This window comes from Nycticebus coucang, chromosome X (genome assembly GCF_027406575.1).
Source record: "Nycticebus coucang isolate mNycCou1 chromosome X, mNycCou1.pri, whole genome shotgun sequence".
NCBI lineage: Eukaryota > Metazoa > Chordata > Mammalia > Primates > Lorisidae > Nycticebus > Nycticebus coucang.
The window spans coordinates 157,287,548-157,302,795 of NC_069804.1; the positions used below are offsets into that span (position 1 = coordinate 157,287,548).

A 15,248-nucleotide genomic window follows, 5' to 3' on the forward strand; every position below is an offset into this window, starting at 1 on the left:
AGCTGAAGAAGAAGAATAATCTTTCTCTGGACAACCAATGGACCCATGATCAACTAATCCACAGACATGAAGTACCCCAGGATGGTTGGCATATGAGCTCCTGCCTACTATGGGGCTAAGCGCATGTGTATTACTACAGCTCTAGAATTGTCTAGAATTGGATTTAGATCCTTCTGAGCAAGGCCTGTTGTGTGTGTGTGTTTTTAGGATCAGTGTGACGCCAAAAAAGTGGTCACCTAATGAAACAGGTGTTTTCTATACATAGATTCTCACAGAATCAGTGGAGCTCAACTAGGCTGTTATCCTCAGAGGGCCTTATGGAAAAAAGACAGATTATCTCCTAAGTCTGAGTCTAAGTACCTCTTTGTTATCAGGTCATCAGGAATTTGGGGAGGTTAAGATTAATTGCCCACCCTCCCATCCCCCAAGGCCTAGCAGTTCTAACCTGGTAGGTGGGGACCAAGGGACTGAGTGCAGTGCTCCACTCAGGGTGGTCCAGTTTATCCCAGGCTGCCTGTCCCTACAGGTAGTCAGAGACTCCTCAAGCAAAAACAGTCCAGTCAGGCTTGCCACGTGTAGCACAGTGGTTATGGCGCCAGCCACATACACCGAGACTGGCAGGTTCGAACGTGGCCTGAGCCTGCTAAACGACAATGACAACCGCAACAAAAAAAATAGCCGTGCGTTGTGGCAGGTGCCTGTAGCCCCAGCTACTTGGGAGGCTGAGGCAAGAGAATCGTCTGAGCCCAGGAGTTTGAGGTTGCTGTGAGCTGTGACGCCATAGCACTCTACCCAGGGTGACATAGTGAGACTCTGTCTCAAAAAAAAAAAAAAAGGCTCAGCACCTGTGGCTCAAGCAGTTAGGGCACCAGCCACATACACCTGAGCTGGCAGATTCGAATCCAGCCCAGGCCCGCCGAACGACAATGACGGCTGCAACCAAAAAATAGCCGGGTGTTGTGGCGGGCGCCTGTAGTCCCAGCTACTTGGGAGGGACACAGGAGAATGGCTTAAGCCCAGGAGTTGGAGGTTACTGTGAGTTATGATGACATGGCACTCTACCCAGGGCGACAGCTTGAGGCTCTGTCTCAAAAAAAGAAAAAAACAAAGTCCAATCAATAGCAAGTGGAACCTCCAAGTTACTTTCTGGGAAGGCCACATAAAAGGAATGGCCCCCAGCCCACTGGGAGCTCTTCTGGGCAAAGGCAATGGCCTAGCCTCAACCCTAGGCCTCCAGTATTGGCCCAGAATGGACCCATTATCTATTCTAGTGAAAGAGGGAGAAAGTGACCAATGGTTGGTTGGTTGGCTCCAAAGATTCTATAGTCGGCAGGGTAATGTCAACAAACCGGTGATTGCTAAATCACCCAGGGGTAGAATGTTAGACCTTTTCCTCAAAGAAATTAACTTACTTTATTTCTGCAGCAAATATACTCAAGATGAAAACAGTAAAGGGATAAAGATGCCAATGTTAATACAAATATTAAAGATTTGAGTTTCACTTTTCACACAGCACTGCTCTTCTCTATCTCACACACATACACACACATGTACCACATCCTCTCCCCAATCCTGTGTGATGGCACAGTTAAACTTTTAGCAGAAAAACCAGGAAAATCCCCCTCTTGGTTTCAGGAATGGGTGTGGCATGCCTTGCCAGCACTGCCAGAGAAGTGGTTGATTCCAGGAGCCTATCAATGTCAAAGATGTGTGAAGGGAAAATAACAACAAAACTATAATCGCCACAGGAATAATAATAACAGTGAACACTTACTGGATGGTGACTATGTGCCAGGCACTCTGCTGCTTTACATGCACCATCTCATTAATCCTCACTCCAACCCTGCGAGGTGGGCCCCGAGATTCAGAGTGCCTAAGTAATAAGCCTATAGTCACACAAGCAGCAAGTGGTAGGTCTGGGATACAAAAGAACAAAAGAATACAGACAGCCTGTGCTGTTCTTCTTCTAGATGATAAAATTTCTTGGCAAGGATTGGGTCAGATTGAAAGAGGATAGGAAGCTTCAGGAGAGGCAGGAGTTCAGAGAGGTAGGAAGTGCCAACCCTAGGACAAGAAAATGGCCTATCCACAAAGTGGGAACCCAAGGCAAAGCCTGCTCAACCTGGGCAAGCTACTTCACTTCTTGCTTCCCTTAGCCCATCTGAGAAATGTTCTAGCACTTTCCCTTGCAGATCTTCCTACATGAAAAACTCTTTCTTGCTACTTGACCTTCCTCCTCACCCTGGGAGCAGGCTTAGGGTCACTTTGCCAAGAAACTCACCTTAAAACACATTTTCCTATCAAGAAGTCAGGGCACTTGCTATGTCCTTCACTGTTGAAAAGTGCTGGGGGCGGGCAGGGCAAGAGGGCAATGAGAGAGGAAAAATGATGAGTGTGTATGTGGGTGGGGTAGGAGGGACTTCAAGGTGTATTTATCCAATTAAATCCAACAAGGGCCAAGTCCCCTCCATGTTCAGTTCAGGATACACATAACCAGCAGAACAAATATGTGTCTAGTCCTTGGTGGTCTAGGCACAAACACATGGGATTCACTAGATCCTTTACTTCCCAAGTGCCTGTGGGGGAAATAATTATGAAAAATTCTCTCCTATACTTGAACCTCTGGGCTTCCAGAGAAATTCCAGAACCATTGGGAAAAGTGGGACCCAGCCAGCCCATGTCCCTGTGGACACCTGTGGCTTGTCAGTTCTCCTGTCCCTTTGGTGCCACCTATCTCTCCTCCCCACTGCCCTTTACTGGGCTTGTGGGGATGGAGGAGTTCAAAATGAAATCCCCTCAGCTTGGGTGGCAGGGAAGCCTGGCCACCCTTTGTCTTATCAATGCACTCTGGGCCACTTTGTATCTCCTGGAGTAGAGACTGGGGTTTGCACTGAGCCACCCACACTCACTGATCTGGTCTTTTATGTGACACGCATTTGCCAAACAATTATCCAGGCTTCGAAGGTCAGTCTGTGGCCAGGGAATAGAGAGAAAGCATCTTTTCTCCCTTTTCTGCTGAGCCCAGTCTCCCCCTCACTGCCCCCACCCCCCTTCAAGGTCTAGCTTGAGCCCGCATCACTCACAAAGCCTTCCCTCCCTCCCCCAGCTGCCGCTGACCTCAGAGTCCTGGCCATGCTGGCCCCTGCTCCAAGGAGCACAATTAGCACCTGACCAGCCACTGGCCTGGCTGCTTGTCCTCGCCTCTGATTGTTTCAGTGTCTTAGTCATCTCTTCCCCACCATGTCCTTCTCTCGTCTCCCCAGCAGCGCCTAGCACAGGTTGGGCACACAGTAGGTGTTAATAAATGTCTGCTGAAGTGAAACTCAGCAGCACCTATGAGGTCACAACCCTCATAAGCACCCCGACCAGCAGTTTCTTGGCAACCAGCTCTAGGGCCCGAGCTACAGGGCATTAGTAGCGCTGTCGCTATTACAGGACACACGAGGCTCAGCGGCCAGAGATTTGCAGGCAGGTTGGTGTTGATGAGAAAAGCCCCTGACCCCTAGGAAAGCGCCCATGGGATTCTGGGTACCTCATGTGAACTTCCTTTCTCCCCTGCAGAACTAGTTTTCGGTCTGAGAACCACAAAGGGAATAAATTGGCATTGAAGCCAGAAACCGCTCTGAAGTTGAGAAATCCAGGAGAGATAATCAAGCCCAGGTTTGGGTCAAGCCCACCCAGAGGAGAGAAGGGGACCCCAGCAATATGCAGGAGGCGTGGCAGGCATGAGCCCTGTCACTACAGAGGAGTGCTTGGGGCTAATGCCCCAAGTAATGCCCCTAAGTAATGCTCTCCTGCTCTGTAACTCAGCAAATGACAACCTACATGCTTGCCACCTGCAGCCTGTACAGGAACCAATGTCCCTTTTCTTATTATTTACCCAAATCCCAAGGCAGGCCTTTGTGTTTGTGTGTGGTGTGTGTATGTGTGTGTGTGAGAGAGAGAAAGAGAGACAGCGCACGAAAGAGATAGGGGTCATCCAGATCAGAACCTAGCTGGGGACTCCAAAGCAAGGAGAAGCCTCCAAGTCTGGGGTGCCTGGCTACCCACACTGGCTCAGGGATTTCAGCCTGGCTTCAAATTACAGTTGTTTATGATTTAATTTTATTAAATTATAAATATCTCCTCTCAGCTGGGCACAGGGGCTCACACCTGTAATCCTAGTACAGAAGGCTGAGGTGGGAGGATTGCTTGAGCTCAGGAGTTCAAGAACAGCCTGAGCCAAGTGAGACCATGTCTGTACTAAAAATGGAAAAATTAGCCAGGTGCTGTGATGGGCACCTATAGTCCCAGATACTTGGGTGGCTGAGGCAGAAGGATGGCTTGAACTCAGGAGTTTGAAGTTTCTGTAAGCTATGATGACACCACAGCACTCTAGCCTGGGGCAACAGAGTTAAGACCTTGTCTCAAAAAAAAAAAAAAAAAAAAAAAACATGTCTTTGGATATATACCTAGTAAGGAATTATAGGATCAAATGACAGATCTATTTTTAGATCTCTAAGTATTCTCCAAACATCTTTCCAAAAGGACCATACTAGTTTGCATTCCCACCAGCAGTGCAGAAGCGTTCCCTTTTCTCTACATCCGCGCCAACATCTCTGGTTTTGGGATTTTGCGATGTGGGCTAATCTTAATGGAGTTAAATGATATCTCAAAGTAGTTTTGATTTGCATTTCTCTGATGGTTAAGGATGATGAGCATTTTTTCATGTGTCATGATTGCATTATTGTACACAGCTATGATTTAATAAAAAAAAAAAAACATATCTCTTCTCCCTACCCACCTCTGTCCCACACAAGAAGGTACACACAATCCTGGAAGGAAGGTGCTATCTTCTTCACATCAATATTTTCCTTACAGCTACTTCTCTGGGGCCCAGTACTTCTCTTAGGCACTATATTAGACAATATCATATCATATCTCCAGCTCGAACTTACTGTGTGCTACACACTAATTAGCAGCTTATATGTATTAATGTAATCTTATGAAGTAGGTTTCAATTGACAGGTGAGGAAACTAAGGCATACAATCAACCAGGATCATACAGCTAGAAAATTAAACAGCTGGGATTTCAATCTCATGTGGCTCTAGGAACTGGAGGTAAAATAAGAAAGTTGGGGTTGAAGCAGTATGGAAAAGATAAAAGCCAAGCTTAGGGTCAGAAGTTTCCCTGGGAAGGGAATCCCCTCAGCCTGTGTCTGGCTGGGTCTCTCAATTTTGCAGGACTAGGGGCGTTTTGGACAAACTATCAATCAGGCCCACACAGACAGATCACATTCCCCTCATTTTTAGATCTCAGTATCACAGAGGAGACAGAAGCCACTATGCCACCACTTAGCACTAGGTGGAGGAGGATGGATTTCAGGTCCCCAGTTCATCGGGTGGGCAACAGTTCCTGAGCAACCACCGAGCAAACAGTGCAGCAAAGGGAGGAATGCCAGACATAGTTGCAAACAAGCCACTCCTTCGGCTCACAGCAAGAGGCTGGGTGAGGGTGGCAACGTGGAGCCTGCTGCATGGTCCTCCCCAACAAGAGATCCCTGGCTTTGAACCCAGCCCCAGAGACAACCACATGCAAGGCAGTCTCTTCCCCATACTAGCTGGTGGGGATAGGAAGTCCTTCCTGACAATCTTCATTTAACTCAACATAGCTCCTTCTATGCTGCTTCTGCACTGAATTAATGGTTGAGAAAGCACTTTATAACGAGGAATACCCTGTGTAACTAACTGCAAGGAAGGATTGGCATTTTTGCTGGGCATATGTGCTCCCTGGGCATTTACAGTACCAAAGCGTCCTGTCATCCCAAAGGGAAGAGGTAGAACTGTTCCCTTTACCCTGCTCCAACTTGGCACTCAGGGCAGGGGTCAGCTCGCACCTGGAGGTGAGTCCCCAGTGGGCGGGTGTGCCCACCAGCTGTTGGGGCTGAGCAGTGGTGGCTCAGGCTGGGGTGGTGGTGACCTCACTTCCGTTCCTACCTCCCCAGTACTCCTCCCATTTAAGGCCCCACCAGGCCAAAATCGAGAAGTCCAAGGTTAACTGTTCCTCCCCACTTTAAGAGCTAATTAAAATGATTAGCTACAATGAACTGTCAAACATTAACCAAAAGAAGCTGCAGGACCAGACAGGCCTCTATTTCGGGTAGAGGGATGAGAGGCAGGAATCAAATGGCCATCAAATCCCTCCGATGGGGTGTGGTGGGGGGGTGGTTGCAGCCTGTGAGAAGCCCACCGAGCTAAGGTGCCAAAGGGTCAGGAGGTGACTCTGGTCAGGGAGCATATTGTCCGGAGGAAAGGGCAGCAGGGTTAGGGTGCAGTGGAGAGGTCAGGAATTCACTGACTGGCTATTGCCTGTGTAGTCCCCCAAACCGCCAAAGCAAGGTGCTGGCGTCTGGGGACCCACGCTGTGTGGCTGCTGAGTCCCCTAGGTGGCACCAGGGGAGGGAACAGGGAGGCGGGAGAACCCGGGAAAGCGGGAAAGGGAAGGCTGGCGGCTGGCTCACGGGGAAACTCTGGCCCCTGCCAAGGTCCCTATCTTGGCGATCCAATTCTCCGAGTCATAGATTTATGTGCATGTGTGTGCTTGTGATTCTAAAGTGCCTAGCCCTAGAGGCCCGAGGGGTTGCCCGACCTACCTAGCGGCCTCGCCACAGTCCGCCCAACCTCCCGTGCTCATGCATCGAGCTTTTGGGGGCTCTCTGTCATGCTCGGCCCCATCACGGGACCTGGGCTGCCCCGGGAGCCAATCGATTCCACTTCTACCCAGTGATCAGGATCTCCGTTCCTAAGCACACACGCGGGGAGGTGCAAGAACAGCACGCCGCGGCTCTCCCACCCTCCCTCAGGACCCCAACCCCACTCTGGGGCCTCGGCATTCTCGATCCCGCTCTCAGGCAAACTTTCCGAGGTCCCCGAAGGCTGCAAGAAGCAGCGCTATCGACGTACCTGAGGCCAAGTGGCTCGCGGGCCAGGCTCGATCGCCGGGCCCGTGTCGGTCTCCGTGGTTCCCTCCCCGCTCTGGGGACCAGACGCGGGTCCCCAGCCCCGCCAGCCCGCCTTCTCCCCTCGGAAGCCAGGCCTGGCAAGCGACGCTGGGAACACGGCGCCGGCGAAAGGAGAAGTGGAAGTTGAGAGCGGCGCCGGGTCGGTCTCCACGGCCGCCAGGGCCACCGGCCCCCTCCCTCGCTCCCCCCTCCTGCCTCTCCTCCCTGCCCGCCCGCCCCCGCCGCCCCGCGCCCGTGACTCACCTCGGCGCCGCTGCAGGCTGGTCCCGGCGGGTGAGGCGCAGGGCTCTCCCACACGTCGCGCCACCAATGGCAAGTTGGAGGGCTAGATGCAAATGCCAGGTGAGACGGCGGCGCCCCGGATAAAAGGAGTTGGGGGGCGGGGTGGAGCGCGGGGATATGGAGCGCAGGTTCGGGAGGGCCACACCGAGGGAGGGGGCGGGGGGGCGCCCGGGGAGGGGGCGCGAGCTGGCGGAGACCTGCACTGAGACAACCGAGCGAAAGGGGAAATTGCACTAGAGACACACGTCCCCGCAGGCGGCGGCTGGGGCGGGCGCGAAGGAGGCAGGGCGGGAGGGAAGGAAGAGCCGGAGGGAGGGACCGACGGGAGGGACCGCGGGCGGGCTGGTTGGGGGAGGGAGCGAGGGAGGGACGAGACGTCTCGGTGGAAACAGCGCCCCTCCACCCCTGGCCCTCCGCGGTCGCCAGCACGGCAGGGGGAGCCGTGCCAGGGGCCCGCGCGGCCTCGCCTTTCCCTCGTGGCTCGCTCGGGGATGGAGAGTGCAGAGCACCCGCAGAGCCCACGTCGCGCTCCAGGCCCAGGGCTCGCGGCTCTGTCCAGACCTTTCCCGTTGGAGGCTCCCACACAATGCCGCCCCCCACCCCAGAGTCGGCGGGGACTCTGGAAGGCTGCGACCATCCCCCTGAACCCGTGCAAGTGGAAACTCGCTTGACACCTTTGGGCCCAACCCTGCACTCCACATTATTGAGCTCCTGCTGTGTGCGGCCAGGGCGGGACGGCGGACCGAGCAGTGGGTGAGGCCAGAAGATGCCCAGAGGATACAAGTCTGGAACAGTATGCCAAACACCGCGGGATCCCTGTTCAAATACATCGTGCGCTTGGGTGACTGGAGAGTTTCTGGGATATCTTCGGGGAAGTCGAGCCTAGGGGTCCTACGGGTCAAAGCCCAGTCAAGGCCAGGGAGGATACAATCAGGGGAGGGTCTGGAGAGAAGGGCTGGCACAGCAGGTGCAAAGACAGAGCTGGGGTGCTGGGAAGAAGCCCATTCCCACTTTTCTTCCCAGTCCAAAGCCAGGCTGCTGTCTGTACTCGAGGTGTTCGCCTGCCCCCCAGTCTCCCATTCTGTCTCATCTTTGTCCCCTCAGTGTCCATAGCAGCCCCCCTACCTGGGCCTCCAGCTAGGAGCCTAAATGTAAGGGAGTCTGCTGAGAATTGTCACTCCTTATGACTCTACATATTCTGGGGGAGGGGCCCAATGAGGCCTCAGCTTTGGCAGAAAGCAGCAAAGCTGAAGGAGCCCCAGGGGAGATGGGCCCTCTGAGGGGCCGGATGGTCAAAGGGCCTGAGGTTCAAGGGCCTACTCAGCCACCAACATCTGCCTGCTTCCCCAGCCTTGGGAAAGGACGATCCCCAGCACAGGATTGGGGCAGGGGAGGAGTGGTGGTGGATGATGGCCATGAAGGCAGCTGCACAACACAAGTTTGAAGGGAAAGATCTAGTGGGTGGACCCAGTCACTGGTCCCTGAGACCTCCTAGCTACCCATAGCCAAGTCCCTGGAACAAGCACCAAGAGCAAATTTTCACTTCTTTTTTACAAGTGGGCATGCTTTACCCCGGTGATTCTAGATCCTTGAGTCACATAGTTCTTTGCTGGCCTCTTGCCCATGAGCCTGCCCTCAAATTTGTGGTAGATCCCAGATGCCTCTAAGCCCCCTTTAACTTCACTAATAGACACACATGTGCACACACATACATATACACAGACTCTTGCTCATTTTGCTAAGAGGTCAGTGGTTTCCTACAGTGCATCTTACAAGGGTACATGTTAAATTTACTAAATGTAGAATATAAATGTCTTAACACAATAACTAAGAAAATGCTGTGAAGGCTATGTTAACTAGTTTGATGAAAATATTTCAAATTGTATATAAAACCTGCACATTGTACCCCATGATTGCATTAATGTACACAGCTATGATTTAATAAAAAATTTTGAAGATGAAAAAAAGAAGAGGTCAGTTGTCTCTAACATTAGACAGACTGGGGTTCCTATTCCAGCTGCATCATTTATCAGCTATGTGACTTAGGGCAAGTCAAACTCTCTGAGCCTCATTTTCCTTATTTTTAAATTGAGTATAATAAGAACCTACCTCACAAGGGTATGGCGAGGATTCTATGAGTTAACCTACGTCTGTGGAATTGTCTGGGGCTTACTAAGCATTCAATAAATGCTAGCTGTCTTTGCCATCATCTTCATCCTCATTTCCTGTCACCAACCCGCCTCTCAGGAGAAAGTATAACAGGGCTAGGGCAGAAGCTGCTGAGGACCAATGGTGAATCCTTACTGCGAGTGAATGTGGTTTGAAGCAAGGCTGAAGCCCCAAGACAGAGCTTGAGGCGATACTTTCCTCTTGGGGAGGGCAGGAAAAGAGGTCAGTGCTGCCAGCCAGCTCATGGTGACTGGCCTAAATGCCTGCCAGTGACCTGCAGGTGGGAATCCCATAAGTTCCCACCTTCAAGCTCAGCTGCTTACTGGGAACTAACCACAGCCCCATGACCTGGTACTTGTAGCCAAAGCAAACCCAACCTCTCTTGCCCTTCCTGATGACCTCGCAGGTCCCTATTCTGCCAGCCCTTCCCCATCTGACTCCCCATTCTGCCACTTATCCCTTGGATGAGCCCCCACCAGGTGGGGCCAGCCAGTCTGAGATCACCACCCTCCTGACGACAGCCACACTGTCTCTGCCAATAGCTCATTCCCTGACTTGGCAGGAATTCCCCTTCTCGAGTTGACACCGTGGATGCCCAGGCACACCATTGGTAGTGCACTCACAATCTCTCTCCTTCTAGCCCTGTTTCCCCCACTCTCCAACCCTGACTTGATGATTTCAGGCCTCAGCACCTGGGTCCTGCTAGCAGCAGGGGCCCTCCTGACTCTCACAGCCCATGTGGGGCTACTTCCCCACATGTACACTCAATGCAACTTGACAACTTTAGGAGCCCCTCTTTATCTCCTCTTTCAAGTAATGCCTGCTAGCCCATGTTCTTCTGCAAATCACCCCATGTTCTTTGGGGACGAAGTGGCTGATTCTTCCCTCCACACCTTAACTCCTTTGGACTCAACAAGTTCTATTCAAACCTGTGGCCAGAACAAAATACCACAACACCACAGCTTCTGTGGCCAGGGCCCTTAAATGCTGCCACAGACACATACTAGAAAAGTTGCCTATTGATCAGACTTTTGGAATGAGAAGCATATTCAAAGGCCAGGAAAGAAGTTATGGTTTAAAAGGAATCCTCCCAACTGTAAAGCTGAGAAGCCCCCCAAAATCCTTTCTAGAAAGACAGAAATCATTCTTCTGTTGTAACCCCAGGTTTGCATCTATTGGGTTTACGTGACAAGGCCCTAGGTATCCAAATGACAGAATTCTGGAAGTCCGGGTTGTAGCTAGTGGGTATAAGCAGTGTTTGCTCTAAAAAACAGTGGCTCACACTTGTAATCCTAACATTTTGGAAGGCCATGGTGGGAGGATTGCTTGAGGCCAGAAGTTTGAGACCAGCCTGATGAACAAAGTGATACTCCCATCTCTTGAAAAAAGAAAATTAGGCGGTGCCTATGGCTCAAAGGAGTAGGGCAGCGGCCCCATATGCCGGAGGTGGCGGGTTCAAACCCAGCCCCGGCCCAAAAACTGCAAAAAAAAAAAAAAAAAAGAAAGAAAGAAAGAAAAGAAAAGAAAATTAGCCAGGTGTGGTGCTATGTACCTGTAGTCTCAGCTACTCAAGAGGCCGAGGTGGGAGAATCTCTTGAGCCCAGGAGTTTGAGACCAGCTTGAGCAACAATAATAAGACTTCATCATTCAAAAAAATAATTTAAAAAAATAGCTGGGCACCGTGGCACACACTTGTAGTCCCAGCTACTTGAGAGGCTGAGGCAGGAGGATCACTTGAGCCCAGGAGTTTGAGGCTGCAGTGAGCTATGATGGCACCACTGCACTTCAGTCCAGGTGGCAGAGCAAAACTCTGTCTTTAAAATAAATAAATAAAGGCCAGGAGTGGTGGCTCACACCTGTAATCCCAGCACTCTGGGAAGCCGAGACACTTGAGCTCATGAGTTCAAGACCAGCCTGAGCAAGAGCAGGCTGCCTCTAAAAATAGCTGGGCATTGTGGCTGGCACCTGTATTAGGCCCAGCTACTTGACAGGCTGAGGCAATAGAATCATTTGAGTCTAAGAGTTTGAGGTTGCTGTGAGCTAGGACACCAGGGCATTCTAGTGAGGATGACAAAGTGAAGCTTTGTCATAAATAAATAAATAAATCTTGTTGAGTAACTGCAAAATGGAATTCCTTGGCTAGGTTATACAAAAGCCCTCCTTCTCCTTCCCAGATGGTGGTCTGTTGCCTTAACCGTATTGGGGGTTGGAATATAGCCAGGCTAAAGAATAGGCACATGCAGATGGGAGGATAGAGTTAGTAGCCATTTCCTACATCATGACTTTCATCTGGCCAGTCATTTTCCTCGGTTGAGGAGCATGCCTGACTGGGGATCTTGGAAAGCCACTTGCTCCCTCCAGCCCACTTGGGTCAGTATACAATCATTAAAACAGAATAATACGCTTCCCCTCTAGGGCCTTGATGAGACAGGCCTTGGCACTGTAAGAGTCCCTACAAAATTTCAGAGGACTGCTGGTTTCACTTCTTGGTGAGCTGGAAGCAGCTCAGGGGGGTCTGCCTGGAGGCAGATAACTGCTGGCTGACACAGGAGATGCTGCCAGCCCTGAGCCTGTGCTTACCATGTGAAGCCTGGGCAGTGGCTGCTAGGAGGCACTGTCCCATGCACGCACAGCTGAGGAATCATCCTGTTGTTTGGGAAACAGATTCAGTGCCCTTCAGGAGGGCCCTCTGGGATGGTGGGAGATTTAGAGGGGTGGGTGAGGCAGAAGGAAGTAAGCCTGTGGTTCACTTGAAAAAAAAAAGTGTATGAAGGCTATGTTAACCTGTTTGATGAAAATATTTCAAATTGTATATAAAACCAGCACATTGTACCCCATGATTGCATTAATGTACACAGCTATGATTTAATAAAAAAGAGAGAGAGAGAAATAAGTACAAATGGACTAGTATGTCAACATGTGGAAGTTTTGCCACAGGGGACACCAAGTGATTTCTGCAGGCCCTTCAATATGCTGGGGGTCAGGGGCAAGGAGCCATAAGGCTAGTGTTCCCTCTTTCAGATGGAGAAGAGTCCCAGGGGAGGAGAGGAGGTTCTAGTCACATTGCCTGTGGCTCTACATATTATAACAAAGTGAATGTTGTCCTGTGGAGTTTTGCAAGGATGTGGCAGTAAGGCCAGACCCAGAGGAGTCAGTGTGGGTACCTGAATAGGAGGAGAGATCAGGAAGGACTCACACTGGGACACCACAGTGGGGACATGGGGCCTGACTGAAGATACCCACAACTGGGGATGAGGTGGGATGGGGGAGTGGCTGTTAGGGGGACGCTAAGGTTTGCACCTAGAGGTAGGTAATTCCAATCCTTCAGGTTTCCTCCATCTCCCAGGGAAATGAGGACAAGCCTGAGAAGGTTAGTAGAAGCCATAGCAGTAGCCCAATGAGAATGCAGCCACTAGTCAGTTTCCCCACCCACCCACCCCCACGTCAGGGCTCGAAGGTGGTTGTTGTTGTTGAATGCAGAAAAATGCAACATTTAATGTCTATAAAGGTGCAGTATGAGTCATTTCACGGAATGTCTAGGCCCCTTCGCTGGCAGCAAACAAACTTTCCAGCCCTCTTTTAAGGAAGCCATCCAACTCGGCTGCTGCTGCTGGCCAGTGTGTAAGAGTGTGTGAATGTGCACGTGGGTCCATTTGCGAGATGGTCTCTGTTTGGGCCTTGCCTTCCTATGTCTGTATCTGTGTGGGTGAAACAGATGTGAGGGTGTAACCACGGCCTCTGTGTGTGTGTGTGTGTGTGTGTGTGTTAGAGGGGTTGAGTCTTGGATGTGCACGGTCCTCTAGTGTATGTGTGTGTGTGTGTCTGCAAGGCAGTATGGTATGAGAGCCTGTGAGTCTGAGGGTGTCTACGTGTACATTTTTTTCCTCATCACTGCCAAATTATCTTCCCATCTCTCCCCTCACAAAGTGAAGGACTGAAGGAGGGAAGCTAGCAGGGGAGGGGAGAGAGGCCGGAGGGAAACCAAAGCAATTCCACTCATTGGAGGAACATGTCAGCCAAGGATGAAACTGAAACCGAGGCTGCAGCAGCTCAAAGGCACCAGCACCCTGGGATCGTCCCAGGCTTCGGTTCCTCCCACTCTCCCGCCCCCTGTAGCCGGCTGATTAGTCAGCCTGAAATTCCCATCCTGCAGCCTGGACTTGGGGTTGAGGCAGTGACGTTAGGCTAGAACTCGCCCCATCAAGCACGTGACCCCATTAGCACCCATTATCACATTAACACAAATTAGTATATCAGATCCCCTCTCAGTCACCTAGTAGGGCACGGGGCCAGGCTGGAGGGAGAGCTCACGGCTCAGGCCCCGCTCTGGGAGAAGAAGCTAGTATGATGGCATCAAGGGAGGGTGCAGGCTGACGACTGCAGGTCAGATAGGGGACAGAAAGAGGGGAGGAGTGGGTGTCAAGCTTTGCCAATTTGATCTTTTCCCTCAGTAGTGCTTTGGGAGGAGACACCTTGGGGAGGGGGCTAGGAGAAAGGGGGTTTCCAGGAATAGCTGGGCACCGCCCTGTAGGAAGGAGGCCCGGGCTCTGAGGTCTGGGCGGGAGACAGACGGTATTTCTCCTGGCACACAGTGAAACCTGGGAACGTTTAGGAGGATCCTTTGGGTTCCCTCCCCTTTCCTCTTCTTTATGGAAAAATCTTTAGATAACTTTCTCAGATGGCATAAGTCACCCTGAAAGCAGGATAGCCGATTGGACTGGCAGGGGAGAAGTGGCACCCAGAATGCTAGTGCAGGGTGAAGCTTTTATTTTTTGGCACAGAAAAAGGGGAAACACTTCGCACATATTTTATATGTAAAGCCGCATCACAGAAGGGACCACTCTAGCCTCTGGAAAGGGTGAGGTTGGAACACCCAACAACTCACCGTCTCAATTCAAAGGTGGCCGGCCACAGGTTATTTTTGTGCCCTGATATTCACAATATGTTAGCTAAACCACCACTTAACTATGAACCACCATGAGGAGGTCTAACGCAGCATTAAGAGTTAGGACCCAAAGCTCTAGCTACGAAGCCTACGCTTGCAGGTTTGAGCTCAGAGGAGCCTCTTAGCTTTTTTTTCTTACACACATATAGCTGCAGAAGACCAGATTGAAAAGCACGAAACCCCTAATACGACTCAGGCTGAGCCTCTAGTCCTCATCTAGGCTGAGCCCTGGCCACAGTCTGTGTCCCTGTACTAGAGATGCATTCTCGGTCTCAAGGGAGTGGAGCTACAGAGTGGCCGTTCAGGGAAACCCACCCCCAACGCGGAGACGCGACTCAAAGTTTCCATTCTACTGCCCGAGGGTCAAGAAAGCCATCCCAGGAGAGCAAAGACCGCCCTGAAACTGCAATCCCTTTGCTGCAGTGAAGAGCCACCCGGAGCTCTGCGGGACCTGGGAGGCGGCCCAAGGGACTTGGAAGAAGCACGGACTAGCCAGCCCCCCGCCCGAGGCGCTCGCGCGGCAGGACTGCTCAGGTGGGAGCGCGGTCTTTTCTCGAGTGGAGGAGCCTGCCCAAGGGGCTGCGGGGCTGCGGTGCCCCGTCACGCCTTTCTCTGGCCACCCGCTTTGTAGGCTCGCGCGCTTTTCAAACTCCGGCTCCGGGTGGGCTCAGCGCCCTCGCCACGCGAGCGGGACGCCCTGAAGCGCCACCTACAGGCCGAAGCGCGCGGCGTGGCGTCTGGGGCCGAGGTGGCCGCGGCGGCGGCGACGGGAACTGGCGTCCAGGGAGGACCAGGAGAAAGCTGAGGAGAGGTCGGCTCCTCTGCCCTTAGCTTTGCCAGCCGGCGCGCGG

At 51.8% G+C, this 15,248-nt stretch overlaps 1 protein-coding gene across 2 annotated transcripts in view; it reads right to left on the reverse strand.

Annotated features, from left to right (window-relative positions):
* The window catches only part of ELF4 (E74 like ETS transcription factor 4), a 46,801-nt gene extending 39,634 nt beyond the window's left edge, over positions 1 to 7,167 (reverse strand). For both annotated transcript variants that reach the window (XM_053580586.1, XM_053580585.1), the window contains exon 1: positions 6,943 to 7,167. The gene's annotated coding sequence lies outside the window, so the exon portion shown is untranslated. The remainder of the gene's footprint in view (positions 1 to 6,942) is intronic.
* Between the last annotated feature and the right edge of the window lie 8,081 nt (positions 7,168 to 15,248).